This window comes from Mustela lutreola, chromosome 12, assembly GCF_030435805.1.
Source record: "Mustela lutreola isolate mMusLut2 chromosome 12, mMusLut2.pri, whole genome shotgun sequence".
Lineage (NCBI taxonomy): Eukaryota > Metazoa > Chordata > Mammalia > Carnivora > Mustelidae > Mustela > Mustela lutreola.
Genome location: NC_081301.1, coordinates 57855237 through 57882550, shown reverse-complemented (window position 1 = coordinate 57882550; position 27314 = coordinate 57855237). Strand labels below are relative to the sequence as shown.

The 27314-nt window shown below is 35.8% G+C and overlaps 1 protein-coding gene across 4 annotated transcripts in view; it reads right to left on the bottom strand.

Moving 5' to 3' along the window:
• Window positions 1-8565, bottom strand: part of PTPRD (protein tyrosine phosphatase receptor type D) — a 2315363-nt gene extending 2306798 nt beyond the window's left edge. For 2 of the 4 annotated variants that reach the window (XM_059143035.1, XM_059143038.1), the window contains exon 1: window positions 7866-8206. The gene's annotated coding sequence lies outside the window, so the exon portion shown is untranslated. Of the gene's footprint in view, window positions 1-7865; window positions 8264-8548 lie in introns of those variants that run through there. The other 2 variants (XM_059143037.1, XM_059143036.1) reach the window with 2 other exon arrangements.
• Window positions 8566-27314: the final 18749 nt, after the last annotated feature.

Below are 27314 nucleotides of genomic sequence, written 5' to 3'. Positions count from 1 at the left end.
GCCTTCCTGAGAGGCAGGGAAATGGGACACTGAAGTGCTGAATTCAGTCCTTGAGAGCACACAGTTCTACCGCAAGAAAGCCCTATTGTATTTAACCATACAGGTATAAATGATGAGGATAAGCCATGTCTTACAGAGCTAACCACAGATGTATCCTAGGAGGAAACAAATGGATAGCACATATGACACAGAATGAACACATCCATTCACAGGAGAAGCCACCGGACATCCTTACACACTAAAATGCAAACAATGATCCATTGAAGAAAATACCATGGATACATATTAATCAAGAACTAATTGAGTATATTATATAATATAATGGGAAATAACAAATGGTGGGGAAATTTTCCTCTTTTTGATGTACAAAGCCCAGCATTAAAGTATAGAAATACAAAAGAGCCTTTGAGAGTGAAAAAATATATTATATTGGCACTCTTTTTCAAACATTCCTGTTTAAGTTGTATAAACAATGAAACTTTGATAAGGTTTTTAGAGGGAATACAAAGGGAAACCCTTTAAAATTAAGTCAGAAATGTTTACTTATTCTAGAGAAATCAAAAGGAAATTTGGGTAATTTTTTTAACTCCAAATATACATAAATTCCAACTAAGTTTCTAAAAATTTAAATCACACTTTTGACTTCTTGTTTGGTTACATGATCCAATTTACATATTATAAGACCTTTTATGAAAATAACACACAAATCAAAATGTATAGGCAGAATTTCCTCTCTTTTCTCTGTCCTCTGTCCTTAGGAAACCAATGCACTTCTATGATGCTTTGGTTATAGCTAGAATAACATGAACCTTGACTTTAACTTGTGTTATAGCTTATGAATTTGGAAATATAAGAAATTGATCATTAGTTTGTGAACTACTACAGTGGTCTGGAGATTTAATGCGGCTTCTGGTATCTTGTAGGTATGAGGATGGTATAATGATATGCTTGTCATGCCTTACTGCTTCTCTAGAACTGTGGAGAGTGAGGCGCCTGAAGAATCTGAAGAATTAGCATTGCAGTAATACAGCTTGGAAGATGATGAAGGGTGTCCATTAATTCCAGTGGAATACAGTGTAGCCTACAGCGGCTAAATAAGCAACAAGGATTCCACCTGGCTTCCATATGAGACGGCTTTGACTCAGGATGACAGTGAATGAGAGGAGAAAAATGGCAAAAGAAGGCTTGTAGCTGGAAAATTTTCTGTGAGTTAAACAGGAAGATTCTTTGGGGGAAATTCTATTTTCTCCATGGAATTAAAATAAAATCTTAATAATGGGGAAATGTTTCATAAGAATATAGGATGGTCACAAGTTAGGCAGCTTTATATTGCTAGCTTCAGAGTGTTTTACTTAGCACTGCTTGGTACAAGAAAGACTGAATAAATATTTGGGGACCAAATAATATGTTGTATACCCCTAAATACAAATAATATGTTGCATATCCCTGCATATAAGTTATGAAACAGAAGAGAATGTAACTTCCAGGAGTAGAAATATGGCTACGATACCTGAATTACTGTCCTGTCCTTAATTTCTGTGACAAAATCCAATGAAGACATAATGAAGATCATAAACTGATAAACTGACCTTCTCGATGGCTTCAGATGAGACAAGGTAACAATCGCATACACTGAAAGTACGGTGCAAATTAGTAAGAGTCAGATTCCTTGTTAATTTGATGGCCAATTACCCCAAAGTGAAAAGTTGTATCTCTGATTTTGAAACCCATTTGTGGGGGGGAAAAAAGGTGGAATACCACATCTAGGGCAAGATTAACAAGTCTGTCATTCTTCATCCTCTCCCCTCTTCATCCTTTATCTTACTGTAGGTCACTACATCCTTTGTTCTACCGTAGGTCACTATACTGGGACAACATTTCAGGAAGAGAAACTTGTATGAGTATTTTTCTGCCTTGGACAAGTGACCTTGACCACTTCATTTAAAAAGAGAAAACATTCAGGCACCTGGGTGGCTCAGTTGGTTGAGCGACTGCCTTCGGCTCAGCATGATCCCAGACTTCCAGGATTGAGTCCCACATTGGGCTCCCGCCTCCTTGGGGAGTCTGCTTCTCCCTCTGACCTTCTCTCTCATGCTCTCTCTCACTCATTCTCTCTCAAATAAATAAATAAAATCTTAAAAAAGTAAAAAAGAGGAAGCATTCTATTGCTTTTGCTTATTTTTTTCTGCTTCTGTTTTCTAAATTGACCTTTCTTGAAATTGGAAGGAAGCTATGTTCTAGACCTTTGTCCTAAGCTACCAGGTCCATCTAACCAAAGGAGCAGGAGTATATCCTGCAATACAAATTCCACAGTGTATGTAATTAAGCAGGTAAGTAGTAAAAAGGAATATGTGCACTCAGACTTGCCTGACTTTGTTTTCTCATGTAGCTGTTGATGGGCCCTCTTTTTAATACAAACTACACTTAAGAAACATAACTTTGGATTTTTTAGAAAAGTATAATTCACAAGAGTCGCAATAGAATAAACACATTAAAAGACTTTCATAGCAGATTTGTTAAATAATAACATGTTTAAAAGGAATTTTATAAAATTCGCTAATTCTCTGTTTAAGTGTAACAGTTTTATTGTTCCCTTACAAAGTAAATCAAATATGCAATGAATTATAACAAGGTATTCAAGTTAAAAATAGTACATTTAATTTAATATGAGGTTAATAATGGCAGCTTTTAGGTAACTAACCATGTCATAATCAAATTGATTTTTTTCCTTTTCTTTTTTAGCACCTAATGTAAGTACATATACCAAACCAGGTAAATAAAGTCTGTAATAATAAATGTGAAAGAACAGCAATTATGTTCTCTTTAATTCTATAATCTCAACCTTGAGAATATTTTATTATAATGTGGTATTTAGAAAATATGTGGGCTTATTAAACTAGGCAAGATATTGGTAATATGGTATACTGTTGAACTTACATTTAAGAATCAGAGAGAAATTTGATATTTTACACCCTAATATATATTATCTGTCTTTGATTATTCAATTATGATACATATACTTCTAAAATTTTAAGTGCACCATTTTCACTAAGTTCCATCTTGAACACCTGTGCTTAAATACACATGTGCACAGGCACACAACCAAACACACAAAACAGAAAGCAAATATACTCTCTAATTAAACAGCTAAAGAGGAAAGACTGGACACACCGATTTTCTTAGAGGAGAAAAATTTTCAAATTTCATCAATTAAAAACGTGATTTCTATGTAAGAATACAATCTTGGTTTTCTATAAGAAAAGCAAGTACCCAAAATTAACACTGTATATATTATTTCTGTGTCCATTTTCCATGACTAGAAGCTTTGTCATTATAAAATCTTTTTAGATAAATGATTGTATTATACATCACCAATTGGAATTTTCGTATTGATAATTTACTAACAGGTATACATTATTGTCTATATATTTACTTGTCAGTGTGTCATCTTAGATACTACTGCTTTGTGAGGTAAAACCTCTCTGTGAACTTGGGAAGTATATGTCACATTTATAGTTTTTAACCTCCAAAGTCTTCAGTTTCCTCTTTAAAATACAGGGGCTGAAATGAATTTTTATGCGGTTACTTCTAGCAGGGACAGTCTATAACATGTATCTCAGGGAAATAAAAACAGTATATTTAAATTGTGCATGTTTATCTAAACATGATATTGTAAAATAGAATATATAATAAACTAAGAGGAGAAAAAAGGAAGTCAAAGGACACTTAGCAATTTCTTTTATTTTTCTCTTCTCATACCCTTTTGGTATTAAATACAGGAACAAGTCCAAACATACTTGCTTATATAATATTTTTTCAGTAGAGAGTGCAACGGGTGGTTTAGAAGAATTTTAGTCCACTCCCTTCCTTCCATACTCTCCATCCTCCTCTTCCACATAAACATTTTAATCCACATAGCAGTAGGGTCCAGTCACCTCCAATATGGCTTAGGGACAATTTCCTTAATCCTTCCCCAAACAAGTTGGCTGCCACAACTTCTCTTTGGGTTCTATGGTGCAGAGTAGTCTAACAATTTGCTAAATGCTACTATTAATTATATTACTAGTTATATTATCTTGTTCCATGAGATTTTGGAATTAAAACCTCAGATTGTAGGTGAATTTCTCTACTGGACAAAGGAGAAAACCCCGGAGAAAACCCATAGAGTCCAAGTTACCTCCCTGGAGTCACACTGCCAATTATAAAGATGAGAGAAAGACTCAAAACCTTTGATTCTACAATCATATAAGTGTTCACCTAATGGACAATATTCATTTTTTATTCTTCATTCATTTTCTTTCATTCAACACATTTTTAAGGAGTTTGAAAAAAGCATAACTATTACTGCAAGTACAGTTAACTTCCACATTGATTCTACCAGTGGAAATTCATTTATTCCACTGGATGCCAAATTGCTTTTGAATAGCCTGATTAAAACCCAGTGAACTGACAGTAGTCATAAAAATTTTGCACTTAAATATCTAAGGAGATAAATTCAAATGGTACTCAATTTACAAAATCCTACTCATCCAGTTTTCAATATAACTCTTAAATTAGTATTATTAAATATATACTATCATATAATTTCCATTGTTAAAGTTTATTAAATTCAGTATAAGTGTAAGTTCAAAATAATATTACAGAAATTATTTCTCCAAACAACAGAGGAATCTTGAAATAAAGTTATTTGTTTTATTAAATGTGAGAGATGCATATTGATATATTCAATTAGACAATTTTGAAAATCACTTTTTTTTAGAAATTTCTAAAAACAGAAGTCATTTGGTAAGTAAGTTTAAAATGTATAGTATTTATTTTAGGTTACCTGTTCTCAAATCACTACATAAAATCCATCCATTTCCCACCTTCACCTATAATCCAGTCTCAGAAATGCAAAGATATTGGAAAGTTAATCAGTGATACACCTCTAACTGCAAAACAATCTACCCACTGGTAACCACAATTGTCATGTGTACTATTAGCCATTCCCAAAATTTTAACAGAGTATCTACCTAATATTTAAACTGTTTTTACACTTAATATTACTAAAAAGAAACGTCCTTTGCACTTGCAGTTTGCATCCACACCCAAAAGGTAATACACAGGAGAGATAGAATGCCATTCCATTGAAGGAAAAACAAAATTTTTATACTTCAGCCTCTTAGTATTACATTTAATTAACAATATTTTACTTTCTTAATCATTTTAAGTAAATAGCAATCATATGTATCCAAAGGACTCTAAAATATAAGATCATGTGTTCCATGAAATCATCTTTACGTTACTACAGTTACAGAACTAGACCTGTAAAATCTATGTTATTATTAAAGGAAAAGAAAAGTATATTTGCCTTCACCAACTGCAACTGTAAGCAAATGCAGGTATACAGCACTTTATTAGTAAGAACTCCTTTAGTAAGCACACGTTAGAGGAATTAATCATTCATTCCCTGCAGACTGCTTATGTATTTCATAGGGCCATTATCTGATCTGAATAACAAGAACAATTGCATAATAAAACACATAACTGCTGACACTAGCAACTTTCTTTTTTCAACTTTAAAGTTGCAACCATCTCTGTATCTCATAGAAAACTGGTGACAAAAAAAAAGAAAAGAAAAGAAAGAAAGAAAAGAAAAAGAGAGAGAGAGAGAAAGAAAAATAACAAAACAAATCCTGACAATCTAATCACCCCATCCAGTTTTGACTTTTTTGAAAGTGATCAAATATGATATTTGCAAGCTTGACTAGAAATAGTTTTAATTCAGGCTATCTTCCTTAGCACTATAACATAATTAGAGCACAGGCAGAATGTGTGTCATATTAATTTTCATGTTAATTGTAAATCTTTGCTTTCAGAAATTTGAATAGGATCAACAATCCTACCATGTCTTTTCTACTGTGGAAAATGTGTCCTATGATAATATATGTAATAACATGATTGAACCACTTTTAAAATTGGGACTTCAATACACTCTTACCTTTTATTTTTCAATAACTTCTTTTAAAACATCAGATATCTTTTTGGATATTTGAGGTCACAAATAAGTAGAGGTCATATGCTTTACAAATCTGATCAAGCATGGTTTAATTTTAAATTATTTAATTTCATTTTAAACCAATAGCAGAGATGGCCGCTGAGAATAGCAATACCTCTCAGAGAACCCATATGGATAGAAAATAAAGTAATATACAAAAAACAATGACATATCTTTCCCAAATGATTTCCATATATTATAACTTTATATCAAGAAATTCATCAACTATTCTACTGCTATTTCATTACCTTAAAAACTTATGTCTCAAGATATTCAGAGCTTTTGACATTGAAGAACCATAGCAACTCTAAAAGAGCTTTCCTTTTTTAAAACCATTGTACATTAGTTTACTCTTAAAATTTAAAAAAATCAATGCCAAATGAATATTGCCACTTTTACATACACATTTGAGTAAATATAAAGGTAGCATTTTTTCTACTTTATTATTATCATCACTTAAATATAAGAGAGCCCTTAGGTATTATTTGATGGTAAGGTGTTCTGTTGAAATATATATATCTGCAAGATAAGTGGCTTTAATTTTCAATCTGGTTCATAACTCTTAAAGACATTTGCTTGTAAGAGTGCTTTACACTGAGATAGAAAATAGAAAGTTAAAGATAAAACAAACTTTCTAAATTACTGTTCCACTCTAGTCAGCATGAATGCTATTATGTCAGAGAACTTTGGCTTTGTTAAAAATCAGCTCTGTTGTATCTAAATTGCAATTCCTACTGTATCTACTGTATATGTAACAATGTAAGAAGAATTAGATTCCGAGTCCATTTGGCAGTAATAAAGAAAAAAAATGCTGAAATGTTATTGATTCTCTCTTTCTTGTGCAAAACAAACTGACTCAACTATATTTTTACTGACCTAACGCAAAGGTTTTGTTTAGATATTACAAAATGCTGACAAATGTTAGACCATCGTTTATTCTTTTTAAATATATCATTAACCCCTTCACAGAAAAAGGAAGAGTGTCCTACTTGTTTTTACAGAAATGCTGCAGCTACTGACATGGTGATGTTAGCCCCAAGAGGAATACTGCCTGCAAAAGTTTTTGATGCAGAGATATTCAGCCCTAGGAGACACCTTAAGCCTGTCACTGGCTGCTGAGCCCCTGTCACAGTTCATAACCTGCTGTGTCAAAGTCACAGCCTCAGCTCCTACCCTCTCCAAAGCATTTTTCACATTCCCTCTCCAAATTAATTTCATCAAAATTATCCAAACTAGCCCAGTTCCAGGATTTTCTTCCACATCTCATCTACCCACAAGTAGTAGAAACCTCAACAGGATTTTCTCCCGGTCTTTCAAATCATCTTTATTAACTTTCCCTTGACCCAATTTTTTGGCAAGCTGTCTTCAGGACTAAAGATAAAGCAAGCAACCAAGTGAAGTCAGGGAAGGATGGGAGTTGGTGTGGATTAAGGCTGGGGTGGAAGGTAGCAGGAGGAGGGAACCAGGTTAGAATTCTCCAGCTTTTTCTAGGTAATCATCCTTAAATCTTAGAACCAACCAACGTTTCACAAGCCAGGCTCCCAACATCTCTTGAACAATAAACGTTTAAAAATCAGATCCCCAGTAAGGTTTCTCCCACTTTAGTCTTCTCAATGCCCTTAAAAGAAAAAAAAAAAAAAAAAAAAAGAAAGAAAGAAAGAAAGAAAAAAAAATGCTTAGCAAACCACTTCTCAATTAAGAACTAGTTAAGTTATATAAGTCAACTTCGTCCCCGGTAAAACGAACTGTGTCCATAACATCCGAAGGGAGAGCATCCAGCATACGCCTCACTTGAGAGAAAAGAAATACAAAAGCACAGTTTACTTACTAAAGCAGCCGCTCCAGTCCTCCTTGGAAACCCTGAGGAGTCTTCTCTTTTCTTTCCTCCCAGTCAAATAAAGAACTGTCTTTCCATTCCACACAGGCCCCGAATAAACTGCAAGAAAGGACAGCACATGCACAGCAGCCCGTCGGGCTTTGGCTTGGGTAGGGTGCTTCGAGCGCTGCTTGTTTCGAAAGTGGGACCTTCTTTTCCGGAGGGAGGGGGCAACGACCGAAGAAAACAAGGGCGCTCCGAGAGCTGGCTTGGGTCGTGCAAATTATTCTGAAGGCAAAGTACCTGCGCTCTCCCCGCCGAGGCTGCTTGTCAGCGGCGCGCGAGGGGAGGAGGCGGCGGAGGAGGAGCAGCGGGAGGGCTCCGGCTGGGAGGGGACCGCCGGGTGGGGGGAGGCCGCCGGGCGGCCGGCGGAGCTGCCGCCGAGACCGCGAGGAGGCGAGCCGCTGTCAGGGCTAGGCGCTGCCCCACGCTCTCGGGCCGCCGGGTGCGGGTGCGGGTGCGGGTGCGGGCGCGGATGCGAGCACGGGCGCGGCGGGGCGGGGAGCGGAGGCGCCGAGCATCTCCCGGCCGCTCCCGCACTCGCTCTCTGGCTCGCGCTCCCTCTTCCTCCCGCTCGCACACACAGGCACACACCCCACGTCTCCAGTAGCAGCCGCTCGGCCGCACGCACTCACCTGCATTTCCTTAACGAGCCACTTGATGGCTGCCAGCGGCGCAGGCCCGGCTCTGACGGGCGGGAGCCGGGGCGGGGAGGACGTGGCGCGCGATGTTCCGAGCGCCGGCTGCCGTGCGGGCGGGCGAGCCGGGGCGGGAGGAGGGGGACACTGGGAGGCGACCCCGAGCTGCCCGGGCGCGGCCGAGCTGACCCCGCGACCCAGAGGCCGTGGCATGCCCCCGGGGCTCCGGGAGAAAGCCGTGCGCGCGGGGAGAGGAGGCTCTTCCCGACCACTAAAGCCACAGAGGACTGGTCCAGGTGTAGATCCCGGTGGCGCTTCTTCAGGTGTTTGCGTGCTTTTGGTTATTTCGGTGTGTGTGTTTGTTTGGTTAGTTGCTTTTTTGGAGGGACGCCGGAGGCAAGCGTTAGGGGTGGCAGGGTTAAAAATGCAGGGGCGGGGGGCAGACTTTTAGTTCGCAACACATTCGTTGCTTGTGAAGAGCCCACTTGGGTGAGGACTAGGAGAGAGGAGCAGAGGCTGCGGAGTGCGGAGTGCCCTGCGTCCTGGATCCTGGATGGAGTTTTCAGTTGGGGTGCTCGGTAGCGTAGCTGGGCTTGAGGTCCAGGTAGGGCTCTGTCAAGGAGGTAGTTGAGAAGGGGAGAACTTGTGAAAGAGTTGCTAGAAAGTAGCCTCGCTTCTGAGGCGAGGACCTGGACTGCATGCGGAGGGGGTGGGGGGGAGGTATTTATCTACTAACTGCTTAGGAGAATGACCAATGCCTCTGAGGTGATGTATCACAGACTGTAAACAAGCAAAGAGTAACTTAAATCCCCCGGAGCAAAGCTAGAAGAGAGGATTGGAGCTAGGGAAGAGCAGGGTGGAAGAAATGTAACAGAAAGCTTCTATCATTTTACCGTCACTGGGGTTTGATCAAAGGATATAGCTGTAGCAACCTCTGTTGCTAAAGAAAGAACAATGTCACCACTTGGTGCTAAAAAACAAAACAAACAAACAAACAAATCGCCAAAATAATTATCCTGCTTGTAATAATGCAACAGAAAACCTTCCAGGTACCCTCTGGTCAAAGGTGCCCTAAGCACTGTGGAAGAAAATGAAAAGCACTGAGCCATCTACTTTCCTTATATGTCCATGATCTAATAGCAGAAATGTCACTTTCTCCCAAAGAGAAATAAAGCTTAATCAATACGTGTGACATTTTCCCCAGGGTCCTTTCACCTCTTTTCTTTTCATGCCTGCTTCATTGCCTGCCATGTCCCTTTGCTCTTCAGGAGTGACCCTTCTTCTGAACCCATCTCCTGCAAGGCTGCCTGCTCCACCCACTTAAACCCACTGAGCTCACCCATCCAGGAAGGTTCACAGTCACTATCACTTAAAGCTGTTCTTGGAAATGATAGGATACAAACCAAAAAGATTTCTTCGTGTGTGCAAGTGTGTGTGCCTGTGTATGTCTATCTTTATAATTATGCAAAGCACCTGCCCCCTTATGGTGTCTTCTGTGCAAGATGATGACTAACTCATTCTCTCTCCTAGCCTCTCTTCTCTCTCCTTCCCTCCCTCCCTCCCCTTCTGCACAAATACACACCACTCCCTCCTGTCTCAGTTCCTTCCTGTCAGTGTTCAATAATGGTTTTACATGAACTTTCTGTTTGAAAGCCTCTGACTACCAAGAGCGAGTTGGAGCAGGTTTGTAGGAGGGATGCCAGAACTCAACGCTGCTGCTGTGTTTCCTGTCATCACTCACTCATTGCATACACTACTGTACTTAATGCCAAGTGGCACCAGAAATGATTTCCTCTTTTGCTATTCGTAATCATATATTTACCCTCCCCCAGAAACACATATAATTAATAATAAAAGAAATAATGCATCTCGATACCATGGGAAGAGCAGATGGATGCTGATGTGGTGGTGTTAGTCACCTTTTCTGTTGTTGTTGCTGCAAAGACAATGTGACCACGTCTCCCTTTCTCCTGCTCCTGGTGGGTTAAGCAAAGCATTTGGCCCTTTTACTGTGTTCTCTTTTCCATCTTTCCCTTGACAATAGTTTGTGTATTTTAAATAAAGATTTCATTCTGCCAACCCGCAGGAAGCTTTTAACAAGATGCAGCTGAGCATGTCGATATCTTCTATCTTTTTATTGCTATATGGGGGTGTTCAGCAACTTGAAACTCATCTCAACTTCAGCTCAAAGGTGGCATCTCACAGAGACAGTGCTCCCTGGGGCTGATTTACTCTTGCTTCTATACAAGTATACTTTGGTGCCCTCTAGAAGAACACAAGGAAGAGTAAGGGTTATATTCAACCCCCTTCCTCCAGTATCACTCCGTATTCAATACCACCACAAGTGTTAATTGTGAGTAGCTTTTTATAGAAATTTTTAGAGTTGGACTGACTTATCTTTCCTGGGGATGACCACACCAAGCTACAACAGTTAAATTTTTTTTCATTATTTAACTACCTATCCACCTCCTGTAATATTATGTTTTACTTTTCCTTCTTAAATGAAAAGACAGCTTTAAATGTCACCTTTATCACAGTATATTTATTTTTAAAAGGCAGCACTACTTGTTTTAAGTGGTCATTGTAAGTGTTTAAAACAACCATGAAAAACAACAACAACAAAAACACGATAATTGTGAAATAGAAATTAAAAAGGGAAAGTGGGACAGGGCAAGGAAGCATGGTCCTGGATATATACAGCCATCTCAGATTAGTCCCTTTGAGGTTCCCTTTATTTTACCACCTTACTTCATTTACTAAAACTTTAGTTACCCTTGTCATATTTAAGCTTAGAATTGATTTTAACAATCTGTATAATTTACTTTTTTTTTTCCTTTTGAGGGAATCAAATACTTTCCATCTTGTCCCAGTTGAATTAGGCTTAACAGGGTATCAGTAGCAACTCCACAGCAATAACTCCCTATTCTAATATGCCCTTTAAACTTATTAACATCATGGGAAACCGTCCTAATTATACAGTACTCCATAATGTGGTTTGAAAAGAAGGAAGAAAAAAATGGAAAACATGGTAACAAGGGAGCTAGGAGGAGTAAGTAACCTGTTACAAGTGAGACAATGATTAAAAGAGGTATCCCATGACCACCAGGCTGGTGAGTTTGATGTGTCAGTAGTAATCTCTCTCACTTTGCCACCTGTGAGGGGTTTTTTGTTTTGTTTTGTTTTCTTCATTTCTCAGCAAAAATGGTGTGCACTTAACTTGTTTTTTTTTTTTTTCTTTTTTCCATCTTTTCCTCTAAAGTTATAATGATTGGCAGGAAATGCAAGTAGAAACAATTTCATATTGATATTAAAGTGAGAAATCATGCACATAATGAGTTCAACTGCTCATACTTATTTCATATGAAACAAGGAAAATCCTTGACTCTTCAGCTTTTATTTTGGTCAATGAAGGCAGAGGTCTAATTGACTTAATGAGTCTAATTTATGTACATTTTTGTAGATGCTTTGCTTCCAGGAAAGCTGCTTAGGAACCTTACAATATAATGAAAAATATGACCTGATTATACCCAGTTTAGGGAGTCTTAATGAGTGGAGCTATATTTTGATAATTCTGGATTCAAGGTTTCAGGGTTATTCCACTGAAATCACCATATGGTTAATGCTAACTTACACAAATCTCAATGCTTTGGAAATATGGATTTTGATATGATATAATATCATGATACACTTATTTTTTTAATTTATTGTACTAATCATTTTCTATTCCTAACCCTTCCTCAAACCCCAAATCCATCATTTGTCCTTTTTTGTGCTCCAGGAAGTAGCCTCTAGGAATTGCATCCACCGGGTTTTGTCCTTTGCCTTCTGTTGGAGTACAGTCAATGAGAGGCACTGGCAGGGGGCAGTAGGAGAGAGAATTCTTGCCCCAGTTGCTCTGTAACTTAGCACTGAGGTATTTTCTGGGAGTGCCTGCATTGCTCCAGGAATACACCCTTCCATAGTTCCAGCTCCTGTTTACTACATCTTATCTCTTGCCCCTTCAGCTTTCTACTGTGGCTATAGGATAGATGCTCTAAAATATCTCTTGTCACTTCCCTTAATCCAATCACTCCTCCAGAAAGTAGCTCTTATCTAAATTCTCTCTAAAATCATTCCTGTTTGTGCCTTCTGTTTCCGCCAGGTATTCTGATTGAGACATTCTTGTTATTTAAAGTATTAAAAGATAACAAGAAATATTTTATTCAGTTGTTTCAAAGCTTAATGTACTGTTCGGTGTGTATGGAAGTGCCAAAACATTACCTTTTGTTAAACTGAAACACACTGTAAGAGGGTATTTGATGGTGTAGCTGATCTGTATGGCTACATAATAATAGTGTATTAATATTTTCTACACAGATGTCATTTCTCTTTGTACTGAATGAGCCCAATGCATCAAACTGGTAAAACCATCTCATTTTTTTGTTAAACATATATTCCAATATTCTGTAGTGTCTGATTGCAAAAAATAATAAGTAATAATAATATTAATAATACATGTTTTGAAGTCCAGTATTTATTATTCTATAAAGCACATCATAGTTTGTAAGGTACTGTAATTTTCATACATTTTTTAAAAGATATTTATTTATTTATTTATTTATTTATTTATTTCTCAGAGAGAGAGAGCACAAGCAGGAGGAATGGCAGGCAGAGGAAGAAGTAGGCTCCCTGCTGACAAGGATCCGGAAGTTGGACTTGATCTTAAGACTCTGGGATCATGACCTGAGCCAAAGACAGGTGTTTCATGGCTGAGCCACCCAGCTGTCCCAATTTTCATCTATTTTAACAAACTAAATGAGTAAGGAAGCCTGCATGGATCAATTCTTCCATTTATTAAAAGAAAAAGCCAATAATGATGATGTAAAGAAGTGATCTAAGTTATCAGCAAAACCCCAAAATAACTGTCCCATGCATATACTTTGGAAAGAGAACAGGCAAACATGAATATAAAGAAAGAAACCCACCAAGTTCTTCTAAGCCAGCATTTAAAAGAGATATATCATATAAATTAACAAATGTCAGAACATGTTCTTTAATCAAAGTAAAGTATAATTTGAGAGAATTTGTAATTTGTCTTATGAATTTTAGGTCTATTTTTGACCTAAAAAATAATAAAAATGTATCTAATGTAGGATTTTAGCTATACATCTCTATAGAATTAGGACATTATAAAGTTTGCTTCTCCTGAATCCTGAATAACTTTTTATTTTCTTCTATAAATTGAATGTAAGAGTGATCACAACCATACTGGTACACATGCATGCACGTGCATATGTATGTACTATTTTCTAGGTTTTTAAACAGCATTAACAATATATTCTGTGTAAATATTAGATTGAAGAAACCTAAGGTACCAAAAACAGGTTGATTAGCTGACCCAGGACCACAAAGCAGTGAAATATTGGAGCTGAGACTTGTACTCAGGCAATCTGCCTCCTGAGTTGCTATGTCCAACCAATATTCTATGTCATAAGAAACTTTTTTCCAACCTCAATGTACCTTTCTTTCTCAGGCTAAAGGCCTTCTGAGACAGTTAGCTAAAATTAAGAAATTTCTATTCAGTGAATGGAAAATATAGGTTGGGGATGGTACAAAAAGAATATTGTCCTGTCTTCTTTGAAAACTAATTTTCAATTTTTAAAGTGAGTTTTCAAACTTTAAATTTCTATTTGAATGACTTACATATTATTTATTTTCATATGAAAAATCATTTTATGTGCTTCACATATCTAATGGTACCATAGAATAATTGTATTATAAAAATAAAATTCACGATTTTTTTTCTAGATGCGTTATGTACAAGTTGTTCTATTATCACAGTTGGCCATTTGCTACTTTTCCTTTTTGTACATTTGTTTTTATCTATTCATGTTTATTTATTTCTCACCCTTACCTACAACCAGGAGGACAAAAGTAATATATAGCCAAGGAAGGTAATTCTATATATCACCTCTCTCTTATAATAAGGGGTCAACTCTGTGGAACCTTTTTAAGATTTCCCCCTGTTTTAGTGAAGGACAATACATTTTCCAGGTACTTATTCCTGACCTTTTGTTCATGTGTAATGATATTGTGGCAAGAAAAAATTATAGTAGCATTTATTTTTATCACAGGTTTTATGTATATTTTCAACATTTAAAATTATAGATTTTTAAAATAGAAGCAAAAGGAAGAAATGTGACAATTGTATCATATGGAACTCTGCTTTCCAGCATTTCTGTATCTTATGGCTGATAAACGAATGAGAAAGTTATCTCCTTTTTATGGAAGAATATCTAAAGTAAATAAAAACAAGTCCATATAGGTTTTAGAATTAATTTTCCCCTGTAATTATCAAGATGAATTGGCCCAGAACTTTACCTTCTTCTCCATTTTACTCTCCTAAACCCAGTCTGTATGAAATGTTCATTTTTATATGAATAATGAGTGATAGAAGTCCTGTTAATTTTAGGGGACTTTACTTCTCATTGTAATTTAAAGAATAATTTTAATGTAAAAACATTTATCTATACACATATGTGTGTATGTGTATATTACTTAAATTTAGTTTTTTGTTATTTAAAATTCAAAGTGTGTGTTTGATCTCATACACCCTCATGTCATTACACTTTATGAAAAAAAAAGTATTTTCACATTGAATTTTTAAGCAAAATTTAAATGACCCATTGAACAATTACTGCTATATTCAAAAGGGAAAAGAATCAGACTTTTTCAGGAAGTCTTCTAGAAAGGGTGATAAAATGATGTGCCTAGTGAGGAGTCACCTTTTCAAGTTTGCTTCACTGTTCCTACTATTAATCAGAATTCTCAGCAGTTTCATCTAAGCTATAAAAACATGAACATAATAGAGATCTAGATCATGAATATGAATGCAATGGGGAAAGGATTTATTAAAGCTAACATGCTTCCCACTAAAATGACTTTGTGCCACCAGGCCTCTCTCAGACACACATACACACAGGCCCATGTGCACCCCCACTCAGAGCACAAGAGGTAATGTTTCCTTTGCTCAATTTCTGTTTTCATCCTGCCCTCCAAGGCTCTTGCTGCTCTGTTTCTCAGACTTGTGTTATGCAGAAACTGGAGAAATGGAAGAAATCTGGAGATAAAAAGACTCAGACCAGGGATTTGGGGAAACATTGAGTGGAAAGATAAGATTTAAGGCAGTTATAAAATAAGAATCTATCAAGCAATTACAAATTGTGGAAAAGTTGAAAAGAAGAGAAAAACACCACATTCTGTGTAAGTGTCATGTCACTGAGGGATATGAATCAGGAACTCTGAATAATACTTTTGAAGGGTTAGTTTTAAAGACTAGATTGCATTTTTATTATTTTTATAGACATTTAATTTCTTTGGGCATTTTAAACTTTTACACCACAACATAAGAAGACTAGATTTTTTTGTGTTTTAACACACATATATACCCATATAGATAAATGAATCATCACCCCAATATAGGTGACATAGTGTATAAATTGATTTTAAAATCTTAAGTTATTTTTAAAAGGTACCAGCATGATTTTAGTATGGATAGGATAAATGTATTTTTCTATATTAAGTGTGTTGTTTTTCTAAATGTTTCTCGACAAAGATGCATTAATTAAAGTTTTAATCAAATATTATTTAAGTCTTTAGTGACCACTATAATACATGTTCTCAAAGACAATGTTTATACATTATGAATATTAATAAAATATTACCTAGTAAATAATAAAATGTTTGCTTTAATATTGATTTCTTTGGAAAAAACATCTATAAATATTTTTCTCACTTTGATTCTTAAACAGAAATGTAAAAATAGTTATTGAAAGCCACATCATTGGGGAACCTGGGTGGCTCAGTTGGTTGAAGTGGCTGCCTTCAGCTCAGGTCATGATCCCAGGGTCTTGGGATTGAATCCCGCATTGGGCTCTCCCAACTCAGTGGAGAGCTTACTTCTCCCTCTCGCTCTGCTTATTTCTTTGTCTCCTTGTGCTCTCGCTGTATCTCTCTGTCAAATAAATAAATAAAATCTTAAAAAAAAAAAAAGAATGCCACATTACTTTTGAAGAGTTAAATCAATGCTTCTTAATTTTATTTCCAAAGTCTCTCACCTCAATCTCCACTTAGTAAGTCTTGTGTAAGCCCATGATACACAAAGATCTAAGGCATACTTATCCAGACAAAAGAGGTATCACCACATTCTCTGTAGATTTTTTGTCCTGGAGTTCCAGGATAAAATTGTGCCTATAATAGGTGGCAGCTAGATAGAACTCAAAGCAAAATAGGCCCACCATATAGTTCGTTTGAACACAACTTACATGTATTCTGGCCATAGTGGAAAGAAGGGTACTAAATTTTAATGGATTTAGTCAAACACATATTTTGAGAACTTAATTAATGCAAAGTAAATAGTGTTCATTGTGTGTCTGGGGATGGCTAACTAATACCTATAAACTAACTTCTACTTCTGAAGTCTGGGGCCATATGATTAAGATTAAAAAAAAAAAAGGTTAACATGAAAAATTTAATCAAGTTTGCATGTTGCAACCAACATTGTAATGCAGAATATTCAAAGAAATCTACATTCCAGTAAGATGTCTAACACCTCAGCTTGCCAAAACTCCGAACTAAAATTATTGGTGCAATATATGATTAAGGAAAAACCTTCAAAACCTCTGAAAACTTCATAAGTTTGGTCTCAATGACCAAACATTAAAAGAAATTCATAGGTTCTGAACTGTGTTGATTGAATTACAAAGAAGATGATTTTAACTAATTAGCTTATTTCAACATTGATCCTTCAAAGGATAGCATAGTGCCAAAGAAAATAAGCAGGGGGTAATCTGGAAGAAACTGCCAAAATCCTCAGATTTCTGTGGTAGGGATGAGCTCTCAGGCAATATAGGAAGTGGAAAATGGCATGCTACTATGGAGAAGCAGCACCGCTAGATGTTAAGACAGGGAGCTAGGTTCCTCCTGTTTGCAGCAGGTGGCAGTAACGGGTAACGTGTAGTAAAAGCAAAGAAAATTTGTGGGCTCAAACATGAAAGTGCTCTTTTAAAGATGAGTGTGAATAAGATTTTGCAAAATAATGAGAGAAATGCAGAAAAGGTGATTGCTTAAAACAATTTTTTAAAAAAATAAACAGAAAATAGAAACAAATTTTAGGAACGCCTGCAAAATGCTATGTAAAATTAAGAAGATATGATACTTTGGAAACCACAATAAAAACAGAAAGATGAAAGCAGGTAAAAAACTACAGTATAAAATTAAAAATTTAGCTTTCTGATGAGGAGAAAGACACAGAGAAATAGGTAAAGATAATTTCAAAAAGCTACCCAAAACAATGGTAAAAAGCTAACCAAAAAGTCAATAACAATATCCAAACGAGAAAGCAAAATGCAGCAGAAACAGCAGAATTCATACTGTGGAAAATTGCAGTTGAATACTCAGGTTTCTATTTAGTGGCATATTTTTCTCAAAAGGATTAAAGACAAACATGTTTCCTTTATAATGTTAATTAAAATGAGAGAGCTGGAAGTGTGTGTTTGCACTTACACATAAACATATGTAGATACTACATATATATCCTATAGCTCTGGGTATGTGTATCCTTCTATTCTAATATTGTATTTACATGTGCAAACAAAACGCAATATGCACTGCAATACCTAGAATTCCTTTAGAATTTTATGTGTGTATTTTCTAAAATTAAATGATTTATTTTCATTACAAGAAATGTGTTTGAAATATATATAATTCCAAAATTTCTTTGAAATATATTCTGAAAGTAGGCAACTGCTTTTTCTTTTGTAAATGTTCCCATGGTCTCCTAGAATCTATACAGAATTTATAAAAGAAACTAAATCAAAGTAATTACAATATGCAAATTTTTATAGTACTTTAACTGGAATTTTATAATACCTTCCCCATTTTTCATCATACCTTATTTCCTGCTGTATATATTAAATAGGAAAGGATGGTAAAACCAATGTTTCACCTTGTTTGAAAAGCTTTGCAAATTAAATTTTGACGTAAGTCTTTGCATATATTCTAAGTATCTCCAGATCTTCCTGCTGTAATTAAATTTATAAAGATTCACTTCGCACATTATGTCTCTCTTGACAAAAATTGTTTCCACTTGTAAATGGAACAAAATGATAACTGAATAGTGCCAGAAATAAAATAGTTCAAGAAAGTTCAAGTATGTGGTCTTTGAAAGTTTTGCACAGACATACTGTTTTTCTCAGTTAAGTGATTCAGAATTGTGCTCCAGAAATAACCTTAAAAAAATTAAAAGGCACCTTTATATCAAATTGAATGGACCCCTGAAATCAAACTGAAAAGATTTTTAAGTAGAAAAGAAATAGCTTATATTGTGAGTGCATAAGTGGTTGACCATCTTAAAGTATATTTGTTTTTGTTTTAACATTTTAATATTTAATAGTCTTAAATCTCACATGGAAGTACATATCTGTACCTTTTGGATTTTGCATTATGGACATTTCATTATGAAAAACCATGGTATAATTATATGAATCACTCTATACTTCCTCAATGAAAATCCATGATTTTTTAAGCACAAAATCAGAATCATACAGCCTGTAGCAAAACACTGAATGCATAAGGGTTAAATTATTTCCTTATATCAACTTGTTGATATTTTTTTCAAATTTAATTCTGATGAACTATAATCAGTAACATTCAAAATACAAAAATAGGTTTTATTCAGACATTCCCTAAACAAAACCAGGGTAAATGAAAATAACAAATTGGATTTACTTCAATTTTTAGTTTTCTAAGTCATTATAAGATAGTTTGAATCAGTGTTCTAAACATGCAACAGTTAATTTGAAAATTATAATATTTTGAAACACAGAGCGAGGGGGACAAGAGGAGAGAGGCCTATTTCTCCTTGTAGTTAGTCTCTATAATACTATTTTATACCATTTTTTACTTAAATGGAAATCTTAGAAGGAGAGGTAATGCTGCAATAAAGAATGTTTGTGGGTTATTTATTCCCCTTTTGGACTTTCAGTGGACTTTTTAAGCCCTTTTTCTGAGATGATGATTCTTCATGGTAGAGTATTCCCAAGATAAGGAGCTGACTTTTCCTATTACAAGTACCAAATTCAGAGGTGGTTTTAGTGGCTTGAACATTTATCCAAGAGTAACAAGAGAAAAACCGCCAATGTGTATCATCATATAGATCACAGAAGAGTCATCAGACTCAAGTGGCTTGCAGTCATCATCATCAGCTCTCTGAAAATACAGTTTCACAAATTTTGCTTGTTATTAATAAGGCTTTCTGTCCTTCTGCCTGATCTTACTTCCCCACATCATGTTGTTTACATATAAAGAGCAAACACTAAAAAGTTAAAATAGTGAAGCAAATATTTTAAGACTGAATAAAGTCAACAAGCCTTATCATCTGGCAAGCCTGAGTTTTCTCTCCACATTCTGACATGAGTCAGCAGAAGGTTAGAGAGTAAGATTCACTTTTCTGGAGAAAATGATTAGCAACTTTAGTAAGAGAGAATGACTTTCCTTGAAAACAGCTATGGAAGACAATGCAGGTGAGAACACTGTGTATGGATTCAAGAGTCAAAATGCCTAGATTCAAATCCCTTTTTTTCTAGTGTCTCTCTGAGTAAATACTTTGATTTATCTGAGCAATATATTCTCATCATTTCCTTTTATATAAACTTTCCTTCTCTGTAAAATGAAGATAATAATAAATTTCCTTTAGCCTCCTTCCCTCTAAAATGTTAATAATCATAGTATCTCCCTCACAGAACTGTTGTGAGAAATAAGGATGAATTACACTGCTTGACTTCCCTTGCTAGACATTTTATCCTTTATTGCTTCTCTTGTTTAAGTTTTCAAAGTAGTTAAATTTGCAGGTGCCTGCCAAAACTACACTCCCGCTTTGACATTTCTCCTTACCAAAAGCTCCCACTAATGGGGCTCTATATTCATGACCTTCTGGGTGACCATAGCTGATTATACCAGGAGGGAAAGCTGATCCACGGGAAAACAGAACATCCTTTGATTTCCTACATTCTATCTTCCAAGGATTTCAATAAGGAAATTTAGAAAACGCAGTCTAAATGGGATGTATTGGGGAACTCTGAAGTCATGTATGTTTGGGCAGTCACATCTATTCGGCTGTGAATTAACAGAAGGAATTGGCTAAAAAAGGGGAAGAGGAAAAGAGAGGATTGGAGATTGGGAGAGAAAGGAGGCTATGGAGTCATTAAGAGCTATGTCAGCTTTTAAATTTCCTTCTCTACCTCCAATTAATAAAACCCTAGGGACTGGCTAAAATTTTGTCTTCTCTACTTTAATTCAAATAAAGGTATACTCACCCTAATAAACTTGAAATGTGATGAGTAATTTCTGTTTCTTCCCTGTTTCATCCCTGCCTCAGACAGATGTTTTTATATTGCAAAGCTGTAAGTATAAAGTTCTGTTAAAAACAAACAAACAAAACAAAACAAAAACCCAAAACAGATTAAGTAATAAATGCAAGCAAACTGTGGGGGAGGGGAGGAGAGAGTTGATCCCAGGCAATGCCAAGCATCTCTGTGCTGAAAGTAAACTTAGAAGAATTAATTTCTCTCATATCAGCAATAGATATTTGGAAAGAAGCCCATCAAGAAGAGTCACTCTGAAACAAAAAGGGATACAATTTTGCAAAGAGAGATAGAAGTGTTTACAAAGGTCAGCTCAAGAGAAGTAATCTACAAGGGTATGTTTCAGGAGAAGTTGACAAGATGATATCAGTTTACTCAGAGATTTGGGGAAAAAAAGTCTAGGTGGGAGAAATAATGATGATGACAATAGCTGAATATTAGTGATAAAAAGTAACATTATAGGGAGGCTGCAAAACGTAATATAAAGAGCTCTGAGGCTTAGTTTTGATAGATTTGCAGTAGAATCCCAATTCTGCCTTAGACAAAAATTTCATCCTTTACACTCAACCTTATTTTAAAACTGGAAAAGCAAGGCTTGTCACTCCAGGTTGTATTGATGATTAAGAATAAAGACACTGTCAGTGGTGCCTGGATGGTTCATCTGACTCTTACTTTTGGCTCAGATCCATGTTCCACAGGGAGTCTGCTGGAGATTCTCTCCCTCTCCCTCTGTGACTCCCCCCCCCCACCGCCACCCAACTTGCTGTCTCTCTCTCTCTCTCAAAATTAATAAATATCTGAAAAAAACAAAACAAAACAATGAGGACATTGTCATCCAACAGACCTCTGTTGTTATGCTGATTCATCACAAAGGCTCAAAAAGTGTGGTTTTAGTAGTTTTTGTTTGTTTTTGATTCTTTTACTGGTTTTTATGGTTGCTTCCCAATCACAAGACTTATCAATGAAAGGAGTAATGGAAATCTAGCTTGAAAAAACTTTAAAACTTTAAAAAACAGGAAGATTTTACCCTCATCATTTATTTGAATTCATTATTAAATTGTTTACAGTTTAACCACATATCAACTTACTATTGTTAATAGCACATGAGATGTTGAGGAACAGCAGACCTTGGTAATGGTTACTTGTTTATGTTTTGTCTACCCTCCATGTCACTTAAAGCATAGCACCTATCATTGTCCAAGTGTCTGAAAAATTGTCGTGTCCTCTCTTCATTTTGTTACAAGGGATTCTTAGGCTTACAATTTAAAAAATCTTAAATTCTTAATGAATTCATAAGAAATTTTACAACTTTTATACGGTCAACAAAGATGATCATCTTGGGCAAGTCACTTACTCTTCCTGAACATCAGTTTCCTCATCTATAGGGTAGGGTTAATAACAGGTAACACTTAGCATGTCATCAGGCTGTTGTGAGGACAAATACCAGTCTCACTGGCAAAATCTTGGAAAACATATATAAGCTATATGACTTCTATCATGACAGCAAAAAACATAGCTCAAAATGGTAAGCTTTTTTTTTTTTTTTTTTTAAAGATTTATTTATTTATTTATTTGACAGAGAGAAATCACAAGTAGGCAGAGAGGCAGGCAGAGAGAGAGAGAGGAGGAAGCAGGCTCCCTGCTGAGCAGAGAGCCCGATGCGGGACTCGATCCCAGGACCCTGAGATCATGACCTGAGCCGAAGGCAGCGGCTTAACCACTGAGCCACCCAGGCGCCCAGGTAAGCTTTTTTTTTTTTAAAGTCTGTATAATTAAGCCTATTACATATGATTTCTCTAAATTTAGCCTTCTTTATTCACTATAAGACCCATAGCCTATAAGAAACAGGGGAGTAGAACATCATCATCTGCATTAAGGAAAGTTAAACCACAAATGAAAGCTTAATTATCGATGTGAGGTTATCAAATTACCCTTTCAGTAATTCATGATCAGCCAATTTGCATTTGGAATCCTTCCTTCTTTGAGAATAAGATACTTTAATTCCCTTCACACTGACAAAATATGTTGTAGTATATACTTCTAATTGTCTCTTCAATATCCATTCTCATTGTCTTTCTTATTAACTTCAGTTTGTGGGGCTGGGCTAATGTACTCAGATAAAATTGACCATCTTTATTTATTTTTTAAAAGATTTTATTTGTTTATTTGACACACAGAGAGAGATACAGAGAGAGATGGAATACAAGCAAGGGTAGTGGGAGTGGGAAAAACAGGCTTCCCACTGAGCTGGAAGTCCAGTGCTGGGCTCAGTCCCAGGACTCTGGGGTCATGACCTGAGCTAGGGCAGAAGCTTAATGACTGAGCCACCTAGGAGCCCCAAATCTGTCATATTTATAACATTCTTTCAGCCAGGGAAGGCCATGGCAAACAATTTTGTCCCAACTGGACATGATCATTACATGGTGGGGCTTTGTTCCAATACTTGTGGAAAGAACATTGGTGAAGAATGAATGAATATTTGTGTCACCCCAAAATTCATGTGTTTAAATCTAATCCCAGTGTGATGGTATTTGAAGATAGAGCCTTTGGGAGGTAATTAGGTCATGTAGGTGGAACCCTCATGAATGGAATGAATGTGCTCTTTTAAGAAGTCAGAGAGCTAGCTTACCTTTCTTTCTTTCTTTCTCTCTTTCTTTCTTTCTTTCTTTCTTTCTTTCTTTCTTTCTTTCTTTCTTTCTTTCTTTTTCTGTCATGTCAGAATATAACAAGAAGTTGGCAGGCCACAATCTGGTGGAGGGCTCTTATCAGTACCTGACTGTACTGATCGCCTGCTCTTGGGCTTCCAGCCTCTAGTACTGTGAGAAATCAACTTCTGTTGTTCATGAGCCACCCAGTGTAAGGTAATCTGTTATAGCAGACCAAACTGACAAAAATGCTCAAAATACATCACCATGCTCTTTGACCTTTTCAACTTCTACCTTCCTCTTACTGGGAACCCAGATGTGATGCCTTTGCATTGAAAGCCAAGATAAGAATTACAGAGAAAAAGGAAAAAAAAAATGAGATCAAAATGCCTGCTGTTATCACAGACATTTTCCACACCAGACACCTAAACTTCTTGTTTCTTTGCTTTCTTTCTTTCTTTTTTTTTTTTTTAAGATTTTATGTATTTATTTGACAGACAGAGAGACAGGCAGAGAGAGAGGAAGGGAAGCAGGCTCCCCGCTGAGCAGAGAGCCCTATGCGGGGCTTGATCTCAGGACCCTGGGATCATGACCTGAGCCAAAGGCAGAGGCTTTAACCCACTGAGCCACCAAGGTGTCCCTAAACTTGTTTCATTTAAAACTAAGTCTTCATCAATTTAGGGTACGTGGATAGGGTACTGTGGTACACTACAGCCAAAAGTGTACAGCACTAATACTGGAGTCATCTTCAATTTTTTAATACCAAAACATAGGTGCATTATCATGAAGTAGATCTCTATAATATAAATATGAGAAAGATTTAAAAAACTATAAAATATTTTAAGATACATGAAATTCAAGATGTTATTTTGAGCCTATATCAATGTAAAAATGGGCAAGAGGGATGAGAAAACCAAGCACAAAAGTGTAAGTAACTGAATATAGTTCACTCCATTTCAGTTTCAGTAATTCTTTTAATTCTCCCCCATAGAAAATAGCAATAGAAGCAAAAAGCTTTTCTATTGTTGACATAATATGCACATTTTATTACTTATGTAAATACACACACACATATACACATACGCATGTGTAAGCATACATTTATAAATGTATGAACTATGTTAAAATTTAAGGAAGAAAATAGAGAAATAAAGAAATAGGCATAAGATTTTGAGAAAAAGGAACTATCTCAGTTACCAGTTTGATTCCACAAATGTGCTTACTCATTAACTTTGGTTACTTGCTAAATTTATGTCAGAACAAGTCTGTCAATCTATGCTAAAAGACTAATAGGAAAATAAAAGTACTACAAAAATATTACTTTTGAAGGAAGATTAACTGATGTGTGTTCTTTCTAAAAAACATGGAAGCGATTACTGTTTAGTCCTGCTAAATTATATTCCTTGAATCAGCGCTTGATAATATTTTGAAGATGAAAAGGAATTTTAAAAGTATGTTTTTAATGAATTTTTTCCATTGTGAGAAAACGGAGTCTTGGAGCAATGATATAATTATCCAATGATGTTCACTCAAGTCAAATATTTTTTAAAAAGTTGAATTTGGAGTTAATATTCCCAGTTGTTAATAGGACTTGAATTGCCTTTTCCAACTTAAATTGATGAGCGCTGAGTACTGTATAGAATTATTGAGTCACTGTATTATACACCTGAAACTAATATAATGTTATGTTAACTATGCTGGAATTAAATGGACAAAAAATGTGTAGAAACAAAAAAATAGTTGTAACTATTAAAATTTGTACACAGAAATTTAAATTCTGCATTCTGGTATAGAGGTTTAATATAGAAACCCAAGAAAATAAGACATGTAGGCACATAGGAAAACTTCAGAATTCCTCATTCACTTAGGTAAAGAAAGAGGCAAATTATCTTGAATTGCCTTATAATTAATAAATCATTTCTTCTGTTTCCTCTCCCATGCTGTTAAAATAGAAATACACATTAATGAGTTTTTTGTGGTGTATTAAAATGATTATTTTAATATTATATGTATGTCTGTCAAATTATGATGAAAGAGTTATTTTTACCATCACTCTTATCTTGGCATGTCTTGAATCCTTGAGATTAGTGAAATTTATGAAGTTCTTAAGTTCTTACTGATAAGACTCTTTCCTTGCCTTTTCCAGGATTTCCTGGGACACTGCAACTTCTTAACAGTTTCTTCTCAGTAACACATTCGAAACTACTAAAGAGAATTGAAAACTACAGACAGTTTGGTTGGCAAAAACAAAAACAAAAACAAAACAAAACAAAACAAAAACAACTAAAAAAACCCCACCACAACAGCAATCCACAAAACAAACAAACAAACAAACAAACACGCTAATGATGGTTTCTTATGGGAATATCATGCAAAACATCATCATCTTGCCTAAACATTTTTTTTTTCTTCTCGATTGTACATTAGCCAAAAAAGCAAGTAACCATACAGTTCTCAATTTATTTTTCTGAGAGAATAAGAGTTGTGTTATTCTCCCTTACCCTACTGATCATGCTAACTCTTTATCTGCTGAGAGACTGTAATTTCTAATATAAAAACATAGCTAAGGATACATGCAGTAGATGGCTAGAAAAGAAATAATTGGTTCAAAGTAAGCATCATGGTGAAGGGTAAACATAGGAACAGTACATGACTGGAGAGAGGTTAGGAGACATGAAGAACATTGGTTCTTCCTGTGTTGGACAAACATGCTATCTAGCAGAGACAAAATGAACTAGACAATCAGAGTCATCACTCTATGAGAGTGGTTCAAATCCTGGGTATGAGAGTGGTTCGTATCCTGGGTTCCATGATGAGTTTAAAGAATTGCGAAGAATGCCTTGAAATTATATGTAAGTTTGTGGATTTGCACTTATCTGTGTAACACAGGACTATGACTGAAAGGAAGAGAAATACAACTCAAAATTGTTTATGAAAGGGGGAGGTGTATTGACTCATTAACAAGGCACATGAAAGGACGTAGGAGAAATTGCCACTGAAACAATTAGACCAGGAACTTGGATGCCATTCAAGTATCTGTCCCTGTTACTCCCATTCTCAGCCCAATCCCAGCCTTTTTCTTTTCATATTGATTTCATGATATCCCACATAAGCCAGGGCAAGTTGTGAAACATTGAGAGCCAGATTCAGGATCCATTCACACATTAAATGCCTACGAACTAGAAAAGAGATTCCTCCACAATTTCCAATTACAAAATGCTGTCAGAGTACTCTTGTTGGTAAAGTTTGGGTAAAAAATGATCCATCTTTCACTTGTTCTATCCAAATAAATCAATTTTTATTGTCTCAGTTCAAATCATAAACATAGCCAATTGATCATGGTGGTAGGATCTATAATTGGCTTAGTTAATTAGGAGCAAATGACTTGAAGAAGTATTTTTCCATGATAAAGGAGGGGCTATGTGGATTCTACAGTAATCTTTTAAAATGTTTTAATTGGTCAGTCAGGCACAAGCAGACACACACACTAACATATAACTAAAGATGGTAATAAAGTTATTGCTAAAATTTTTGGTTATAGTATTTGTGTTCATCTTTTTAAACTTTAGCCACATCATTCACTCCTTACTGAACAAAAAGGAATTTCCCATTCTCACAGTGACCTATAGATACAGAATTTCTAAAACTTTTAAACCATGGAGAGAGAAAATACAAATCAGAACAAAATACACATATTTCCTTCTAAAAGATGAATGA